Raw genomic sequence first — 21048 nt, forward strand, 5'->3', positions numbered from 1 at the left:
GTGCAAATGTCACCAGGATGCCCTCTTGCCTGGAGGATGAATAATGTAATAATCTGTTTTGCTTATATATCAGAGAATTTGAATTGTTTGCAGAATTGCCACACTTGTACTTAGCAATGCTGACTTGATTATAATCAACCCTTTAACCAAATACTATTACAACATATGGCCCCCCATGGTTAACAGCATTTCGCCAAATGTTTCATTACAATTCTTTTATATATATATATATATATATATATATATATATATGTATACTTTGATTTATTTACCTCTTTATTGTCTGTGCTCGGTCTTCATTGCTGTTGCTGTGCGGGTTTTTCTGCAGTTGCAGTGAGCAAGGGCTATTCTCTATGTGTGGTGCATGGGCTTCTCACTGCAATGGCTTCTCTTGTTGCAGAGCCCAGGCTCTAAGGCACAGGCTCAATTGTGGCTCACCATCTTAGCTGCTTCCTGGCATGTGGGATCTTCTGGAATTAGGACACAAACATGCATCTCTTGCATTGGCAGATGGATTCTGCCACCAGGGGAACCCTTCTATCACAATCCACAGCACAGGAAAAGGTAAATAATTATAACCACACTGAAGAACTTTTTCAGCATGTATGACAGCATGAACACGTGTAGTACAGTTTTTACCATTCTGACAAAATTTTGATCATATGACACTGTTCGCCATGCCTTGTGTTACTTAGAATGCCAGACCTTTTTTAGTAAAGCCACCAATTTCTATTGATGGCCCTGTTACATTCATATGCCTCTGTCAAATCAGTCATAATATGACTTTGTTTTAAATAGTCTTTTTTCCTCAAAGCAATTTAAATTGTCAGAGAATCACACAGAGCTTAGGCAAAATTTGAAAAGAGCCACAAATGGGAATATGAAGGGCCATAAATCATTTGGCTTTCAGTTGACTAAAACTATTAAAGATTAAATATATATATATATATATATATATATATATATATAAAACAATCTTCTTCTGTTCTAGAAATAGCTCTTCAACCACCACACCTCCAACCTGAGAGAAAGTATTCTAGCGTTTTGACAGACAAGAAGTCATAAACTGTCACCAGATTGTTACAAATGTGTAACCAAGCACCACTCCCATAATTGCTGTATCTTCCTTTGTCAGGAATGCTTGAGGCAGAGGAATAATAGACAGCTAGCTACACCAACAGGACTTACAATCTGAAAAGAAAATTAAAATTTACAGATGTAATATCTCTGTTCTTTCTTGTTCTTGCAATGTCTCAGAAATCACTGCCAAAATGACAGAATTTTGTCAAACATAAAACAGTTCTTCAGGATTACCTAAAGGAAGTATAAATCTGTATGGACATCTGCAACTAGCTGTTATCTTATGTTTGTAAATGGTTGCATTTTAAAAAACTCTTTAGTATGCTAACAATTTACTCTCTGACAACATAAAAGTACCTAGATCAGAATCAATCATGTTCTTAATCTGAGTTTCATCCTGGTTCATCTGTACTCTTAAACATCTAAAGTATTTTTTTTTAATTTTAGTTTTTTTTGTTAACTCATCTAAGAAGTTCTCTAACTCAATTTGGCTATAATTTCTGCTACAAAGTTTCATTTTGTTTTGTTTCCTTTAATGACTTTGTGATCAAGGTTGAATTCTTGCAAAGTATTTGTAAAGAGCCTATGGCCTTTATCATTTCATTTCTTGGTTGCTCAATATTAATTATTTTTGTTAGGTAGCAGCTTGTTTATTGCCTGGAAATTATTAATTCTAACTTTCAGCTGAAACTATTTCTTTCTACAAAATCAGCTTAATGCCCTTCTGTTCTAATATATGAGCAAACTATAGTAGCTTCTATGTTTCTTTTTCCATCTCCTTTTCACTGATATCTTACAATGACTACTTCTCTAAAAGTCTGAAAGTTTACTACATGGTTTTCAATAAAGAAGTATGATTATTATTGTATATCACTCCCTTATAACTTGGAATGTTTAAAATACATTTAGATGTGTATTGTTCACATTGGTTATACTTGGAAATATCTAGATTAAGTTTTACACTAGGTGTGTTGATGTGTATATTTTTAATAAAAATACAATGATGGCTTAGTTTGAAAAATATTAGAGAGGGAATTCTTAGAATGTCATTTAGCCTAACAAGCTGATACAGCACAAAGTCGTCCCTACATGACGCCACACTTTTTTTCTTTCTCTGTAGCACTGTAGCTTTTTCATAGAACTGTCCTCATGTGTCCCTAAGCCCCACTCCACAGCTATTACAGTAAGCTTGTTCCCTTGTCTTCAAACCTTGTTCTTTCTCCTTGGGAAGTTAGGCTGAAGACAAAAATAAAACACATTTTTTTAAGTCATTTATACAGCAACCAAGATGTCCTTTGGTAGGTGAATGGATAAATAAACTGTGCTACATCCAGACAATGGAATGTTAGTTGGTGCTAAAAAGAAATGATCTATGAAGCCATGAAAAGTCATGGAAGAACTTTAAATGTATATTACTAAGTGAAATAAAGCAATCTAGAAAGGGTACATACTGTAGGTTCCCAACTACATGACATTCTCCAGAAGATAAAAATATGGAAACAATAAAAAGATTAGTTGTTGCCAGGGGCTGGAATTGGGTGGGGGGCAGGTACAAATGAATAGTAGGCACACAGAGGATTTTTAGGGCAGCAAACTTACTCTGTGATACTATAATGATGGTTACATGTTATAATATATTTGTCCAAATCCATAGAATGTACAACATGAAAAGCGAACCCTAATGTAAACTATGGACTTTGGGTATAATGATGTGTCAGTGTAGATTCATCAGTTACAACAAATGGATCACTCTGATGGAGGGGGTATTGACAATGGGAGAAGCTGAGCACGTGTGGAGGCATAAGGTTATATGGAGAAAAATGTGTACTTTCATTCCAGGTTTTCTGTAATCTAAAACTGCTTTAAAAATTAAATCTTTTAAACAATAACAACAACATATATCACATCAACTAGGTCATTTATACCAGAAGTTCTCAAAGTATAATCCCAGACCAGCAGGATTAAAAACACCTGGGAACTTTTTAGATAAGTAAATTCTCAGGCATCTCTCCAGGCTTACTGGAGTAATTTCTGGAAATTCTGAGAAGTGAGAACCAGTAATCACTGTTTAAGAATGCTTTCTGGGCATTCTGCTGCATGCTAAAATCTGAGCAACACACCACTTTCCATGATGGAATTCTACCTGGACCTACTTGAAAGTCTGAATTCCAAATAGTTCACTTAGTATGCTCCTGATATTGTATCCAGTGCTATGGCTCTTACTTTTTAAGGAAAAGAAATATTACCACGTTTAAAAAAAATAATAATCTTGTATATAGTCTTTGAATTGCACTTTCTTCACTTGCCAGAAAATTGAGTATTAACTCCCAGTATCCTCTCTCAAGTTCATTTAAATTTCACTGTATCAGGTTGATATTTCAAAATGTATGGGATGATGATGGGAGCCTGTCTAGCTTTACTGTAGATGAAGTTTTCATCTCTATTTTATTGTGATTTATATCACTTTTAATGTCTGTCAAACAATTTTGGAAATATGTACCAACTCTCCATCTTTCCTGGAAATCTTTCAGTGCACTGCATATTTATTAGATAGTAACACCTAATGGGATGTAACTTCTTTGCTTTAAAATATAAACTTCCTGGCAGTGTCACGGTTTCAGGTACACCTGAGAGCTATTTCAATGCATCATTATCTCCACTGAAATGGAAAAGTGATCTAGGGGTTATTTCTCTCTAACAGCAGAGAGGTATACCAATCAGGCTGGAAAGTAAAGCAGGTTGGCCCCAAGAATTGACCAACAGTAAACTGGCATTTCAGAAAAAGGCATAGCCCCACAGCATACTGGAGACCCTGAAGAATCATATATTTTTGCTATCTTGCTAAGAATTCAGGTCACATTTTAGATTTTATCAGATACTCTTAATAAGGCAACGTGTGTTAAGGAGAAGCTGGAAAAAGAATCTGCTGATAATTAGGTGAGATAAAGCAAATCCACACAAAACAGTCAGCATGCAAAACGTAAAGGGAGAGCTACCCTCAGTGTTGCAGTTTAGGAAAAACATAAGCCATGGTGGTCAGCAGCCAGCAACCCTCCTTCTTTTCTCACTTTTTTTTTGTCCTTTCCTAACAAGTTGTGCCCTTGGAGTCACTCTCACTATTCTTTGTTTGATTTTGTAAGAGTAGAGTTGATTTACAATGCTGCGTTAGTTTCAGGTGTGCAGCAAAGTGATTCAGTTATAGAAATATCCATTCTTTCAAAAATTCTTTTCTCATATAGGTTATCACAGAATATTGAGTAGAGCTCCCTGTACTATATGGTAGGTCCTTGTTGTTTATCTATCTTACATACAGTAGTGTGTTTATGTTCACACCAAGCTCCTGATTTATCCCTGCCCCCTATTGTCCTGTGCTTCCCTGGTGGCTCGGAAGGTAAAGCGTCTGCCTGCAGTGCTGGAGACCTGGGTATGATCCCTGAGTTGGGAAGATCCCTGGGAGAAGGAAATGGCAACCTACTCCAGTACTCTTCCCTGGAAATCCCGTGGAGGAGTCTGGTTGGCTACAGTTCATGGGATCACAAAGAGTCGGAGACGACTGAGTGACTTCTTCTTATTTTCCTATTTGGTAATCATGAGGTTGTTTTCAATATCTGTAGCCTGTTTGTGTTTTGCAAATAAGTCAATCTGTGTCATTTTTTAAAATTACATGCCACATATGACTGATATCCTATGATATTTGTCTTTGCCTGATTTACTTCACTTAGTATGATTTCTAGGTTCACCCATGTTACTGTTCAGTTCAGTTCAGTCACTCACTCGTGTCCAACTTTTTGCGACCCCATGGACTGCAGCATGCCAGGCCTCCCTGTCCATCATCAACTCCCATAGCTTACTCAAACTCATGTCCATCGAGTCTGTGATGCCATCCAACCATCTCATCCTCTGTTGTCCCCTTGTCCTCGTGCCTTCAATATTTCCCAGCATCAGAGTCTTTTAAACTGAGTCAGTTCTTCGCATCAGGTGGCCAAACTTTTGGAGTTTCAGCTTCAACATCAGTCCTTCCAGTGAACGCCCAGGACTGATCTCCTTTAGGACGGACTGGTTAGAACTCCTTGCAGTCCAAGGGACTCTCAAGAGTCTTCTCCAACACCACAATTCAAAAGCATCAATTATTCGGCGTTCAGCTTTCTTCACAGTCCAACTCTCACATCCATATATGACTACTGGAGAAACCATAGCCTTGACTATAATCCAGTGTAAAATTCCATTTAATGATATAAGATGATATGGTAAAATGAATATGTCCTTATAATATGGCAGAAATGGTCATAAAATTTAGTACTGTGGTTTAATTATGTGACTTCATGCATTTATCTTTCTGGTTTAGTGTTTTCACTGAATGCAAATTGTATATGTGTGTATGCATGCATGTGTGTATATGTGTGTGTGTTAAAGCATATAAAGGAGAGAGGGTTAAATTATATAACCTTTCTGAAAGCACATATGACAATATTTTTTCGTTGGCTACATACATATTTCTTTGTATAAGTTCAAAGACTATAATAAGCTATATGTTAACCACAGTGTTTTCTTATCTTAGATTTCTCCTCATTTCAAGTGTAATGGCACTATTGGCTTGAATTATCCACATGAATCTCTCCAATTTCCATTGTGATTTACATATATATACATGGTTTATATCCAAATGCATTATGCCCCTTGTTTGTCATTTTTATATTGAAAACAAAGCAGCAAACTCATGAAATAATTGGTGTCATAAAAAACAGAGGCACTTGCCATACTTTTTCACTTGAATAAGTACATTTATTTTTCATCTGTGTTAGATAGTGCTCTGCTTATATACCCTTGGGAAACAACAGAGTTATCTGTTTGTACCTAGAGAACAACTAGACTTTGATAAATGGAATGGAGCAGGGCTCATGCACTGTAGATTTGATATATCACTGTTTGCAAGAGGTTTTTCTTTTTTTTTTGGTATTTTGTATATATATATATTTTTTACTTTTTATTATTTAATGTCTTATTAAAGGTATGAATTATTGAAAAAATTTTGGAACAAGCTGATAATTTTTCAGTATAAAAATTTTTAGTTGTAGGAATTTTTCCCAATTAGAGTAAAAAATACTTTTACATGTTACAACCATGTGGCAGGCAAAATATAATAACCCCCCAAAATTCATAATCCATATATAATACTGAAACCTTGTTTTCCACAAATGAGTTACAGGTGTACACAAGTGTGCAAAAAGATTAAAAGTCTGAAAAAACATGTATCCCCTAGGTACCTACTTGGGCTTTTCTAGTGGTCAGATGCTAAAGAATCTGCCTGCAATGCAGGAGACCTAGATTCATTCCCTGGGATGGGAAGATGCCCTGAAGTAGGAAATGGGAACCTACTTCAATATTCAAACTCGGAGAATTTCAGGACAGAGAAGCCTGGTGGGCTACAGTCCATGGGTAGGCAAAGAGTTGGATATGACTGAGCGACTAATACATTCACTTTCACAAGCACCTACTTAGCTAAACAACATTTGAAATATTAGGCCAGCTACCTCCGACATTAATAACTTACTCATTTTTTTTCAATATGTCAAATAATTTTAGCATTTCCTATGGCTCCAAAATAACTGCAGATGGTGACTGCATGAAATTAAAAGATGCTTGCTCCTTGGAAGAAAAGCTATGACCAACCTAGACAGCATATTAAAAAGCAGAGACATTACTTTGCCAACTAATGTCTGTCTAGTCAAAGTTATGGTTTTTCCGTTAGTCATGTATGGATGTAAGAGCTAGACCATAAAGAAAGCTAAACACCAAAAAAATTATGCTTTTGAACTGTGGTGTTGGAGAAGATTCTTGAGAGTCCCTTGGACAGCAAAGAGATCCAACCAGTCCATCCTAAAGGAAATCAGTCCTGAATATTCATTGGAAGGACTGATGCTGAAACTGAAACTCTAGGACTTTGGCCACCTGATGTGAAAAACCAACTCAGCAGAAAAAAAAACTTGATGCTGGGAAAGATTGAAAGTGGGAGAAGGAGACGACAGAGGATGAGATGGTTGGATGGCATAACTGATGCAATGGACATGAGTCTGAGTAGGCTCCAGGAGTTGGTGATGGACAGGGTAGCCTGGCGTGCTGCAGTCCATGGGGTCGCAAAGAGTTGGACATGACTGAGTGACTGAAGTGAACTGATGCATGCAATCATATGAAATATTTGAGAAGTGATTTAATGAAAGCAGCTTTAAAATATAATTAAGCTTTCAGATATCATAGTTTAAAATAATATTTGAAATAATCTATTGATTTTACAAAAATGTAAGGTACTGTGTGAAGTCAGTAATAAAATAAAAGAATGATCCATGGATGGTAAAGAAAGCTCAAAGAGAATGATGTCCTTGTGATTTATGGCAAACCCTGGTGAAATTTAGCCCTTGTAAGTGTTAGTCACTCAGTCCTGTCCAACTCTTTATAATACCATGGGAACACCCAAAAATGTCTGAAAATTGCCCAAATTAATAAAAGCAACTCATATACATTTGGATACCAAAGGAATATACCTTAAGTTTATGTGGATATATCTGTGAAATAGAAGAGAGCCGCAAAAATAATAAAATATTGGCCAAAGTGTTCAGCTGCAATAAAATAAAAATCTTCTCAGAAAGTAAGACAAGTTAGCCCTATATAGATTTTGGACTAAATTCACTCAACTTGAAAATCTGAAAATATTAAGTGAAGAATTAAAAATATTAAGTGATTGCCTCTGGCAACAGGTAGAAACACACCTTCTATTTTAAGGGACAGTATTTTAATTCAGGCCTCAAGTAACTTCTAAAGGTAGGGTTTCAATAAAAAATATAGACAATATGAGTTTTAAAATTACTAAATAAGTAGAATTAATTACCAGAAGATGAAATAGACATCAGAATTAAGCCCATGAAGCTTTTGAATTCAGGCATATTAGAAATAAAATATGAAATAAACAGTTGATTTAAAAAATAAATATGAGGCTTGAACATATGAAGAAATAGCTATCATCCATAAGAATAATGTAACAATTAAAAATTTTAAAAAATAGTAGAATTTTTGAAAGGATAACTGTAAAAATTAAAAGCCAAAATGTAGTGTATTGGTTAATCAGCATATTAAATATTATTGAAGAAATTGTTGAGTTGAAAGATTGATCTACAAATGCAAATGTATCACAAAACCACAGATATGATCTATTTTGCTTATGGAAAATAAGATAAAATTAATTATAAGGATATTTGGGGGCTAAATAAGTTTTAAAACCATGGATAATTTGGTAGGAAGATTAATGAAACTGAATAAAGTAGACTATGTTAAGATAACTAGGTATATCAGCATACAAGATGAATAAAAAAACAAGAAGACACAAGAGCCTGTTAGAGACAAGCCCACATAGGTCACTCATTGCAATAAAATTAATAGACTAAGACTTTAAAAAATCAGAAATCATAATAAATAAACAGAATAGTCAAAGAAAAATATTTTCAGTATGTAAACAAAAAGAAAATTTAACTAAGATTGTGAAGGAAACATTCCAGAATCAAATAATTTTTAAAACCACTACAATATTGTAAAGTAATTAGCCTCCAATTAAATAAATAAATTAAAAAAATAAAATTAAAAAAAAATAAACCAAGTTTTCATGAATAAACCTAGCCTCAGTTCCAGAGAATGGGGAACATTAAACTTGATATTCTTGACATAAAATTTTCAGTTTCTTGTTTATACAAAAGGACAATCAAATACTCACTCCAAAAACTGTCCTCTAGCCAACAGTTGAGAAAGGATTTATGATATTTAGGCAGGAAATGTGAGAACTCTGAGAGCTCACAACACTGTCAGCTCCTGTCTTTACTTAAAGTTTGGATATTTCCTTCATCATAAATGTTTGTATTAATTTTGACTTTTTAAGACATATAGCATGAAAATATTGTCTATCTAGTTAAGTAATTCATCTAAATTTTTGGCACCTTAAGTTTTGCACCCTATGCTTCTGCCTCACTTGATTCACACCACCCACTGCCCTGCTTAGGGATGCAAGTTAGCCCACTCTTTCCTCTAGGCTAAAGCTGCCATAGCTGGTGGCAACATATGTGTGCTACGCAAAGCTCCCACTGTCTCAGGTAGCTTCACTGATGGGCAGAAGAGTCAAGCACATTTTTTGGTGGTGGTGGATCTGATTTGGTTGTGGTGAATGGTCTTCCTAACTCAACCTCAGAATACCAGACAGACTTAAAAGATGAATACCCAAGGTATTCCATTGCAACATATAGTCATGGGTATGCATACTGCTACTGCTGAGTCACTTTAGTCGTGTCCGACTCTGTGTGATCCCATAGATGGCAGCCCACCAGGCTCCCCCGTCCCTGGGATTCTCCAGACAAGAACACTGGAGTGGGTTGCCATTTCCTTCTCCAAGCACGAAAGTGAAAAGTGAAAATGAAGTCGCTGAGTCATGTCCTACCCTCAGCGATTCCATGGACTGTAGCCCACCAGGCTCCTCTGTCTGTGGGATTTTCCAGGCAGGAGTACTGGAGTGGGGTGTCATTGCCGCATAAGACAATGTCAAAGGCTTAGCTCACTTTTTGGCAAGAAGACTACTATATTTTGATGGAATGCCTTTTTTTTTTTTTTAGGAATCAGAAGCTGAAATTTATTTCTTTTTTTTAATTAATTAATTTATTTGGAGGCTAATTACTTTACAATATTGTAGTGGTTTTTGCCATACTTTGACATGAATCTGCCACGGGTGTACATGTGTCCCCCATCCTGAACCCCTGTCCCACTTCCCTCCCAATCCCATCCCTTTGGGTCATCCCAGTGCACCAGCCCTGAGCACCCTGTCTCATGAATCGAACCTGGACTGCTGATCTGTTTTATATATGATGATATACATGTTTCAATCTGAGAAAATAGCATGGAATGCCTTTATATAGATTCAGTTCTATAACACTTAACATTAACATGGAGTCCAGTGTTAGCCTATCAAAGAGAAAATATGCTAAAAAGATTTTGATATTTTGTGATTTCTTGAAAATAAGATATAAGGTTAAGTTGAAATTGGAAAGGGGCATCCAACTTCAGTTTAACTCTGTATGTTATTTGCACAGATTTCTCTTTTTTATTAATTTATGTATTTTTTAATTTTTGTTTGTTTGTTTTTGTTTTTGTTTTTTTCTCCTTTTTTTTAAATTTTATTTTATTTTTAAACTTTACATAATTGTATTAGTTTTGCCAAATATCAAAATGAATCCACCACATGTATACATGTGTTAATTTATGTATTTTTAATTGAAGGATAATTGCCTTACACAATGTTGTATTGATTTCTGCCATACATCAACATGAATCAGTGATAGGTAAACCTATGTCCCCTCCCTCTTAAACCTCCCCACCCACCTCCCTCCTCCCACCCCATCTAACCCCTCTAGTTTCTTACTAGTAGTGTAAGAAAGACACTGCTGGCTCTTACACGTCTGGCTGCTCATGGCTCAAAAGCCAATGAAGAGGCAAGATTGGTGGAAAGGAAACTTTGTTTTATTATGGATGCTGGCAACTGCACAGGGAAGGTAGATTCCCGTCCAAAGGCTAACTCTCCCCCTACCCCACCACTGACAATCAGTGGGTAAGGGCTTTTATAGACACAGAGAGAGGGCGGCATGAAGAAACAGTCAGCTCTGATAGTCATCTTGAAATTGGTCTTGCAGTGGTCTGACCGCATCGTACAGAATATGGCTCAGAATGTTATAGCCCTTGAGAAGGAACTAAAAGACCTTGACTCTGCTTAATGACTAAACTATTATTATTTTGTCCTGTTTGACTGTTTTTCCTTTGTTTCTACATTTTCTCACTTCTCCAATTAAACTTATTCTTTGGCTAAAGTTTTTCTATAGGCAAAAGGCAGGCAAGGGACAAAGTGGGTGGTGGGGAGGACCATAGGGTCTTGCTACATTTTAGTATCACAGAAAGGTAACTTAAATAATATGAATTTCTATTGACTATGAGAGCCACTATCCTCTCTACTATATATTACATAAAGAGCCTCACAACACATGGAAATGAAGAGAAGTTAGACATTGAACACTAAAGTAGGTTATAGCAATCAATTACCAATGTAAAAGAAAAAAAATTCAAGCATATTACTTTTCTCAGAGAGAGTCTTTAAATAATAATAAAATGTTATCAATACCTGATAAAATAATAGAATGTATATTTGTACCTTTTAAAGCTTAAACTGTATTGTTTCTCTTTAAGAGAAACACAACATCAAAATCTACATGAATCCCTAGCTGAATCATAAATCAGCTGTTTAAACCTAGCTTGATTGTGCAGGTTTTCCAGTCTCTTTTAGGTGTACTCATGTAACTCATTGTTGGCTAACTGCCAGATACTCTGTACAGTCTTGCCAGAATGTCTCAAAAAGACCAATGAGGGCATAATCTCAGAAGATGGCACAAAACAGGCAAAATTGATGAAATACTGTTCAAGTTCATGTCATGCGTGCTAAAACTCCATTGACCAAAAAAGACAAAGGCCAGAGTCAAGTGGGAGGGCACTCAGAGGCACAACAAAGAGTGTAGACTCAGAGAGAGGTGAAGATTCAAGGTTACTAATGCATCCAATCTACTATAATTATATGAAGCAACTATAAGGGAAACCAATAAATTTTCCATTATGTACAGATATGTTAACACAGTCCTTTAAGTACTTATTAGATCCAACAGAAGAAAAAATGAAAAGTGAAATATTTGAATGCCAGAGTTGTTGGATATTTATAGAACATAGAAACTCACACATTCTTACTTAGTAAGCATGAAACATGTACGCAAATTCAAATTGTGAGGTCATGAAGCAAATCTAAACAGGATTCAAATAATTGTGTCTATGATAAATTTACAATCAAATTTAAAAATTTACAAAAATAATTAACTATATCAAATAGGTTTAGAGTTTTTTTTTTTTTTTTAAATACCCTTCAACTCATTTATGGTTTAAAGAGAAAAACTCACAATGAAAACTAGACATTACTTGAAACTAGCATTTGAAAAAGTATATCATGTCCAAATGTAGGAGGTGGAGTTAACCTGTACTTAACAGAAAGTTTTATTTAAAGATTTATTTTTTTTTAACCAATTTTGATTTTTTTTTTAATGCAGCACTGATATGACAATGGCCACAATACAATCTAACAAAATTATTTTGTTTTTTTTTTTTTTTCAATTTCACTAATTTTATTTTATTTTTAAACTTTACATAATTGTATTAGTTTTGCCAAATATCAAAATGAATCCGCCACAGGTATACATGTGTTCCCCATCCTGAACCCTCCTCCCTCCTCCCTCCCCATACCATCCCTCTGGGCCTTCCCAGTGCACCAGCCCCAAGCATCTAGCATCATGCATCGAACCTGGACTGGCAACTCGTTTCCTACATGATATTTTACATGTTTCATTGCCATTCTCCCAAATCTTCCCACCCTCTCCCTCTCCCACAGAGTCCATAAGACTGTTCTATACATCAGTGTCTCTTTTGCTGTCTCGTACACCGGGATGAAACTGGAGCCTATTATACAGAGTGAAGTAAGCCAGAAGGAAAAACATAAATACAGTATACTAACGCATATATATGGAATTTAGAAAGATGGTAACAATATTTAAAGATTTAATTTAGAGATGAATCAAAATTAATTAATTGAATAAAAAATTTAAAGTTAGACAAGGATCAAAGTAAATTCTCTAAAGAAGAAAATGAACAACAGAATAAAAAATTTTAAAAAGTGAGGAAGGAAATATTAAAAGGAGAAACATAAATTAACTAACAGAAAGCAAGGAGAAATATAAAACATTAAAATTTGATTATTTGAAAAACTGACAGACTAATCTCTGGATAAATTACTACATAAAAGGAAAATAATATATACAAATAACTTAAAAGTAATATATGCAGCAGAGATTTAACATATAGTGGGCATTATGCAAATTTTATGCAAATATATTTGAAAACATAGGGGAAATACACAGATTCTTAGGAAATTAGAACTCAAAAAATCAGACTGAGTATGAAATAAGTAATGTAAACATATCTGACAACTTGAAAATTCTAAATCCTAAATCTCTAATTTCAGGTATTACCCTGAAATATATTTCAGATATTTCCATACATTTACAGATGTGTTTGCAATTGAGTTTTACTTATTATTCATAGAATTAGATTCTATTCTTAAACAAACACTTCCAGAAATTAGAACAGAGGTTATCTCTAAAACCTGGCATGAGTTGGGCATTAGAAAGGGACTAAGGAAAATTTGTATGTCTTTCCCAAAACACTAATTCAAAGAATAATATACTTTAAGTTAATTTTATTCCAAGCTGAGTGATTTTACCTGAGCATTACTTTCTATTTTTTTTTTTTTTCCAGTTTTCAAGCAAGGAGGGCCTGGTGAAGAGTCTGTCTGGGTATACTTTTCTGAGTTTTCACCATATTGTTGATTCTTTTCTTATGGCCTAGGGGAAAAAGCATAGACATTAAACTGCAATATTTATACTTTATTCTCAGTTCAGTTCAGTTCAGTTGCTCAGTCGTGTGCAGCATGCCAGGCTTCCCTGTCCATCAACAACTCCCGGAGTTCACTCAAACTCATGGCCATCGAGTCTGTGATGCCATCCAGCCATCTCATCCTCTGTCATCCCCTTCTCCTCCTGCCCCCAATCCTTCCCAGCATAACAGTCTTTTCCAATGAGTCAACTCTTATTATGAGGTGGCCAAAGTACTGGAGTTTCTGCTTTAGCATCATTCCTTCCAAAGAACACCCAGGAGTCACCTCCTTTAGAAGGGACTGATTGGAACTCCTTGCAGTTCAAGGACTCTTTAAAAAAAAAAAAAGTCTTCTCCAAAACCACAGTTCAAAAGCATCAATTCTTCGGCACTCAGCTTTCTTCACAGTCCAACTCTAATATCCATACATGACTACTGGAAAAACCATAGGCTTGATTAGATGGACCTTCATTGGCAAAGTAATGCCTCTGGTTTTTAATATGCTGTCTAGGTTGGTCATAACTTTCCTTCCAAGGAGTAAGCATCTTTAATTTCATTGCTGCAATCACCATCTGCAGTGATTTTGGAGCCCAGAAAAATAAAGTCTGACACTGTTTCCAATGTTTCCCCATCTATTTCCCATGAAGTGATGGGACCAGATGCCATGATTTTAGTTTTTTGAATGTTGAGCTTTAAGCCAAATTTTTCACTCTCCACTTTCACTTTCATCAAGAGGCTCTTTAGTTCCTCTCCACTTTCGGCCATAAGGGTGGTGTCATCTGCATATCTGAGGTCATTGATATTTCTCCCGGCAATCTTGATTCCAGTTTGTGTTTCTTCCAGTCCAGCGTTTCTCATGATGTACTCTGCATATAAGTTAAATAAGCAGGGTGACAATATACAGCCTTGATGTACTCCTTTTCCTATTTGGAACCAGTCTGTTGTTCCATGTCCAGTTCTAACTGTTGCTTCCTGACGTGCATATAGTTTTCTCAAGTGGCAGGTGGTCTGGTATGCCCATCTCTTTCAGAATTTTCCACAGTTTATTGTGATCCACACAGTCAAAGCCTTTGGCATAGTCAATAATGCAGAAATATATATTTTTCTGGAACTCTCTTGCTTTTTCCATGATCCAGCAGATGTTGGCAATTTGATCTCTGGTTCCTCTGCCTTTTCTAAAACCAGCTTGAACATCTGGAAGTTCACAGTTCTCATATTGCTGAAGCCTGGCTTGGAGAATTTTGAGCACTACTTTACTAGAATGTGAGAAGAGTGCAATTGTGTGGTAGATTGAGCATTCTTTGGCATTGCCTTTCTTTGGGATTGGAATGAAAACTGACCTTTTACAGTCCTGTTCCACTGCTGAGTTTTCCAAATTTGCTGGTATATTGAGTGCAGCACTTTCACCACATCATTTTTCAGGATTTGAAATAGCTCAACTGGAATTCCATCACCTCCACTAGCTTTGTTTGTAGTGATGCTTTCTAAGGCCCACTTGACTTCACATTCTAGGATGTCTGGCTCTAGGTGAGTGATTACACCATCATGATTATCTGGTTCGTGAAGATCTTTTTTGTACAGTTCTTCTGTGTATTCTTGCCACCTCTTCTTAATACCTTCTGCTTCTGTTAGGTCCATACCATTTCTGTCCTTTATCGATCTCATCTTTGCATGAAATGTTCCTGTGGTATCTCTAATTTTCTTGAAGACATCTCTAGTCTTTCCCATTCTGTTGTTTCCTCTATTTCTTTGCGTTGATCGCTGAGGAAGGCTTTGTTATCTCTTCCAGCTATTCTTTGGAACTCTGCATTCAGATGCTTATATCTTTCCTTTTCTCCTTTGATTTTCACTTCTCTTCTTTTCACAGCCATCTAGTAAGCTTTATATTGTATTGTCAAAATGTATCATTAAGAAGCTGGTAAGTTATCTTTATTATAGTAAGAATTTTATGTATTTTAGTTTTTAAGGTATGGTGACAAATTTTATTATTTTAAAATATATTCAGCTTACATAGTTTAAACTTTATATGTGAACATACATTTGTTTGCAGTATTTTCAGTCTTTACAAATAATTCAGATTCAGCAGTAATTTTATTTTTTAATTTCTACAGAAATGTCCCAATATGAGTAGATTGGGATGCAGTAAATACTGCTATTTTATACATTTTGTTGATTGCATTATGTTGATACTTAGTTTTTACAGTATGTTTTTATTTTTTAGTCACTTAAGTCATTTCCAACTCTACAACTCCACAGACTGCATCACACCAGGATTCCCTTTACTTCATTATCTCTCAAAGTTTGCTCAAACTCAAGTTCCTGGGTCAGTGATTCCCTCTAACTATCTCATCCTGTGCAGCCCCCTTCTTCTCCTGCACTCAATCTTTCCCAGCATCTGGGTTTCTTCTAATGAGATGGCTCTTCGCATCAGGTGGCCAAAGTATTGGAGCTTCAGCATCAGTCCTTCCAGTGAATATTCAGGGTTGATTTACTTTAGTATTTACTAGTTCAATATCCTTGAAGTCCAAGGGACTCAAGAGTCTTCTCCATCACCACTATTTGAAAGCATCAATTCTTCACCATTCAGTCTTTTTTTATAGTCCAACTCTCACATTTGTACATGACTACTAGAAGAACCATAGCTGGAATAATTCTATTTAAATAAAGAGATAATGCAAAGAAATAGATGAAAAACAACAGAATGGGAAAGACTAGAGATCCCATCAAGAAAATAAGAGGTACCAAGAGAACATTTCATGCAAAGATGGTCTCAGTAAAGGACAGAAATGTAATGGACTTAACAGAAGCAGAAGATATTAAGAAGAGGTGGCAAGAATACACAGAAGAACTGTATGAAAAATATCTTCATGACCCAGATAATCACTATGGTGTGATGACTCACCTAGAGCCAGACATCCTGGAATGTGAAGTCAAGTGGACCTTAGAAAGCATCACTATGAACAAAGCTAGTGGAGGTGATGGAATTCCAATTGATCTATTTCAAATCCTGAAAAATGATGCTGTGAAAGTGCTGCACTCAATATGCCAGCAAATTTGGAAAACTCAGCAGTGGCCACAGGACTGGAAAAGGTCAGTTTTCATTCCAATCCCAAAGAAAGGCAATGCCAAAGAATGTTCAAACTACCACACAATTGCACTCATCTCACACGCTAGTAAAGTAGTGCTCAAAATTCTCCAAGCCAGGCTTCAGCAATATGTGAACCATGAACTTCCAGATGTTCAAGCTGGTTTTAGAAAAGGCAGAGGAACCAGAGATCAAATTGCCAACATCTGCTGCATGATGTAAAAGCAAGAGAGTTCAAGAAAAATATCTATTTCTGCATTATTGACTGCCAAAGCCTTTGACTGTGTGAATCACAATAAACTGTGGAAGATCCTGAAAGAAATGAGAATACCAGACCATCTGACCTGCCTCTTGAGAAACCTGGATGCAGGTCAGGAAGCAAAAGTTAGAACTGGACGTGGAACAACAGACTGGCTCCAAATAGCAAAAGGAGTACGTCAAGGCTGTATATTGTCACCCTGCTTATTTAACTTACATGCAGAATACATGATGAGAAACGCTGGGCTGGAAGAAGCACAAGCTGGAATCAAGATTGCCAGGAGAAATATCAATAACCTCAGATATGCAGATGACACCACCCTTATGGCAGAAAGTGAAGAGGAACTAAAGAGCCTCTTCATTAAAGTGAAAGAGGAGAGTGAAAAATTTGGCTTAAAGCTCAACATTCAGAAAACAAAGATCATGGCATCTGGTCCCATCACTTCATGGGAAATAGATGGGGAAACAGTGGAAACAAGTGTCAGACTTTATTTTTTGGGGGGGCTCCAAAATCACTGATGGTGATTGCAGCCACGAAATTAAAAGACACTTACTCCTTGGAAGGAAAGTTATGACCAACCTAGATAGCATATTAAAAAGCAAAGATATTATTTTGCCAACAAAGGTTCATCTAGTCAAGGCTATGGTTTTTCTAGTGATCATGTATAGATGTGAGAGTTGGACTGTGAACAAAGCTGAACGCTGAAGAATTGATGCTTTTGAACTGTGGTGTTGGAGAGGACTCTTGAGAGTCCCTTGGACTGCAAGAAAATCCAACCAGTCCATCGTGAAGGAGATCAGTCCTGGGTGTTCATTGGAAGGACTGACGATAAAGCTAAAATTCCAATACTTTGGACACCTCATGGGAAGAGTTGACTCATTCGAAAAGACTCTGATGCTGGGAGGGATTGAAGGCAGGAGGAGTAGGGGATTACGGAGAATGATATGGCTGGATGGCATAACCAACTCTTTGGACATGAGTTTGGGTAAGCTCCAGGAGTTGGTGATGGACAGTGAGGCCTGGTGTGCTGGGATTCTTGGAGCTGCAAAGAGTCGGATACAACTGAGCAACTGAACTGAACTTAACTGAAAGAGATAATCAGAATGTTTAAACTGATGATAGTCTGCCTATTTGCAATTTGTTAGGTACATCTTTTATTCATTTTAAATAAGTGAAGGTTGCCACTAGGATTATGATTACTCAATAGATACAAAAGTGGGGCTTCCTAATTGTTTGGTTAGCTGACAATCAATAGGCGATTACAAGCACTGAAGTGAATTGAGGGTTAAGGTGATGCTCAATTGTCTGGTTATGGATATTGATCAAGTAAATAACAAAACTGCAGAATCCCTATTTCTTCTCTAGTATACATTCAATTCCAAATGCTTTAGTTCATTTTCTCCTTCAAGAAATGTAAAAAGGCTTATAATGATCACTTTCTCTTCAAAAATATTTGTACGAATCTACTTGTTAAGAGAGACATTATATTTGTTCTGTCCATTGTATCTTTACTTGATTAATTACACTTTGTTCAACACGGCCCCATTTTCCTACTTTTGATTTACTAATTCCTTCTTTGATTCCTTAACCTTGTTTAATTTGATTTCTGTAGTCCTGTCCTCACCATTTTCCTATACCTGAGGTTGGTTTTTATGCCCAGATAATTCCAGATTGGTGGATTTCATCAAGAAAGAAAGGGCCATAAATGTTTTGGCTACTACTAAGACCTGCCACATGGCTTGACTGTCCGTTAAGGGCAATGTTAGCTATTTCTTTGAAGATACAGGTCTCTTCACTTTTGCTATGTTCTTCTCCATTTGTAACATGAAAAGTCAGAAATTCCTTAATATTTTATTAAAATGAAACTCAGTTTCCCAGTGAAAAGAAAACTTCTATGTGACTCATGATTGAATAACTTACTTAACACATGACTTCTGCTATATTATACTCTCTATCTGCTCCATGACTGTGATTTTCAACTCTTTTATGACATTCTTGTTTTCAGATTTTCCCTTTCTGCTTCCCAAACAACCAAGAACAGAAAAGCTTCAGATTTCCTCTGTTTTCTTCATTTTTTTCTTAGAATGTTGATGAATATAATCTTGGGGATATAAAAGCACAGTAAATAGCAAACTCCCTTGGTATGCTTTTGACTTCAGAAGTGTTAATATTTAATGAAATCTTTCCTTTATTCCTACCCCACCAGGTTTAATAGCTGATGTTTCATGTTTACCCACTTGGAATTAGAGCTTAAAATGTTTTAAGAACCTTATACTCTATTTACAGATGTTATGTCAAAACAAGGAAAAGATCTTGCATCTGGTTCATGAGTACATACCTTCTTTTAAAGCAAATTTTAAACATGTGTATTACAATATAAATGACATGTAAATCACACAATTAAGAGAATATGGTGAGTTTTTTTTTTTTTTCATAGAATGACATTCTCGGTCATCTAATCTAACAATGGTATACAGATCTCTAAATCTTCTGGATAGAGTATTCTATTCAAAATGATATATTTAAAAAATCTTTAGATTTTGTTTGTATTAAGGACTTAACTAGTAAAAGCAATATATTAGAGCTTATCTGAACAAATCTTAGCACTTCATAAGATACTTTTCTTGAAGAGAAAGCATAGCAGTGCACAGAATTGGAGATTCTTGAGTTCATTTTTTCCCTTTATATCTTGAAGATGTTATCTTTCTTATGGATTCCATTATAATTCATACATAAATGTATGAGGTTCCCTAAATCCTTATCCACAGCTCTGTTATATGCAATTCTGGTTTTTGCTGCATTAAAACTAGAAAGAAGAAACTGTATCTCTTGGTCTAATTAAAGCCTTGATCATAGTAAGCTGTTAATGTTGCTGCTGCTAAGTTGCTTCAGTCGGGTCCGACTGTGCGACCCCATAGACGGCAGCCTACCAGGCTCCTCCAATACTTTAGTGAAAATTGGCTTCTCCAGTGTCAAGTGTCATTTAACCTTAAAAATGAATTACTTTGTCACTTGCTCCCCAAATTTGCAGTTTCTGATGATGAATGCAACAACTCTTCTCAAGTTGAATCAACTGACAATTGCTGTGGCTTCTTCTATATATCTTTACAGATCCTTCCTTTTACATCATTAAGTAGAGCACAGACATAAACATCCATGGTTTCAAATCACAGTTACTATACTTTTTAGTTATGCTAGCCTGAGAAGTTGACATTTCTTTGACTTCTGTCAGTTTTACAAGTTTAGATATTCTGCAGGAAAAGACAAAATCAACATGATGAAAAATATTTCAATATTCTAAATTTATTCTTTCATTTCTGCAAAGGTTTTACACATGGCCCAAGACTTACCAATCTAAAAGATAATCATGTTCATAGATATCACTTTGTTAAAAATAAAACAAATGAGATACAAGTAATCTCACATTTGGATTCTGATATTTTTCTTAATAATTTTGGAACAAATATCCTTTACAACAATGAGTTCTTATTCTTTGATCTAAGTACATTTTTACTGTCCTGTTGAATCTAGCCTGGCAGCCTTTGTTGATGAAGATGATATATTGTAAATAGTAACAAATACCACAACATACAATGTTCTCCTGGCTTTCTGAAACTGTGTGACATTATGCAAGTTATTCATTCTCTCTAAATCTCAGATTCCACCTAATTAAAAAGAGTATAAAAATTTTACTGATTTTAATAAGATCTTGTGAAGTTGAAATATGATAACACCTGAAAGGTACTTACATGCTGGTGAACAGTAAAACTAAAAGGAGAGGAGGTTAAGAAAGGTTAGCCATTATCCATTACTATTGTGTGTGTGTGTGTGTGTGTGTGTGTGTGTGTGTGTGCAATGACCACTCACTCATGTCCAACTCTTTGTGACCCTTTGGACTATAACACACCAGGCCCCTCTGCCCATGAAGTTTTCCAGGCAAGAATACTAGAGTAGAGGCACCGTTTCCTCCTCTGGGGATCTTCTGGACCCAGGGATCAAACCACATCTCCTGCATCTCTTGCATTAGCTGGTGAATTCTTTTACCACTGGTGCCATCTGGGAGTTATATGAACTCTATACT

Source organism: Bos mutus, chromosome 1 (assembly GCF_027580195.1).
Source record: "Bos mutus isolate GX-2022 chromosome 1, NWIPB_WYAK_1.1, whole genome shotgun sequence".
Lineage (NCBI taxonomy): Eukaryota > Metazoa > Chordata > Mammalia > Artiodactyla > Bovidae > Bos > Bos mutus.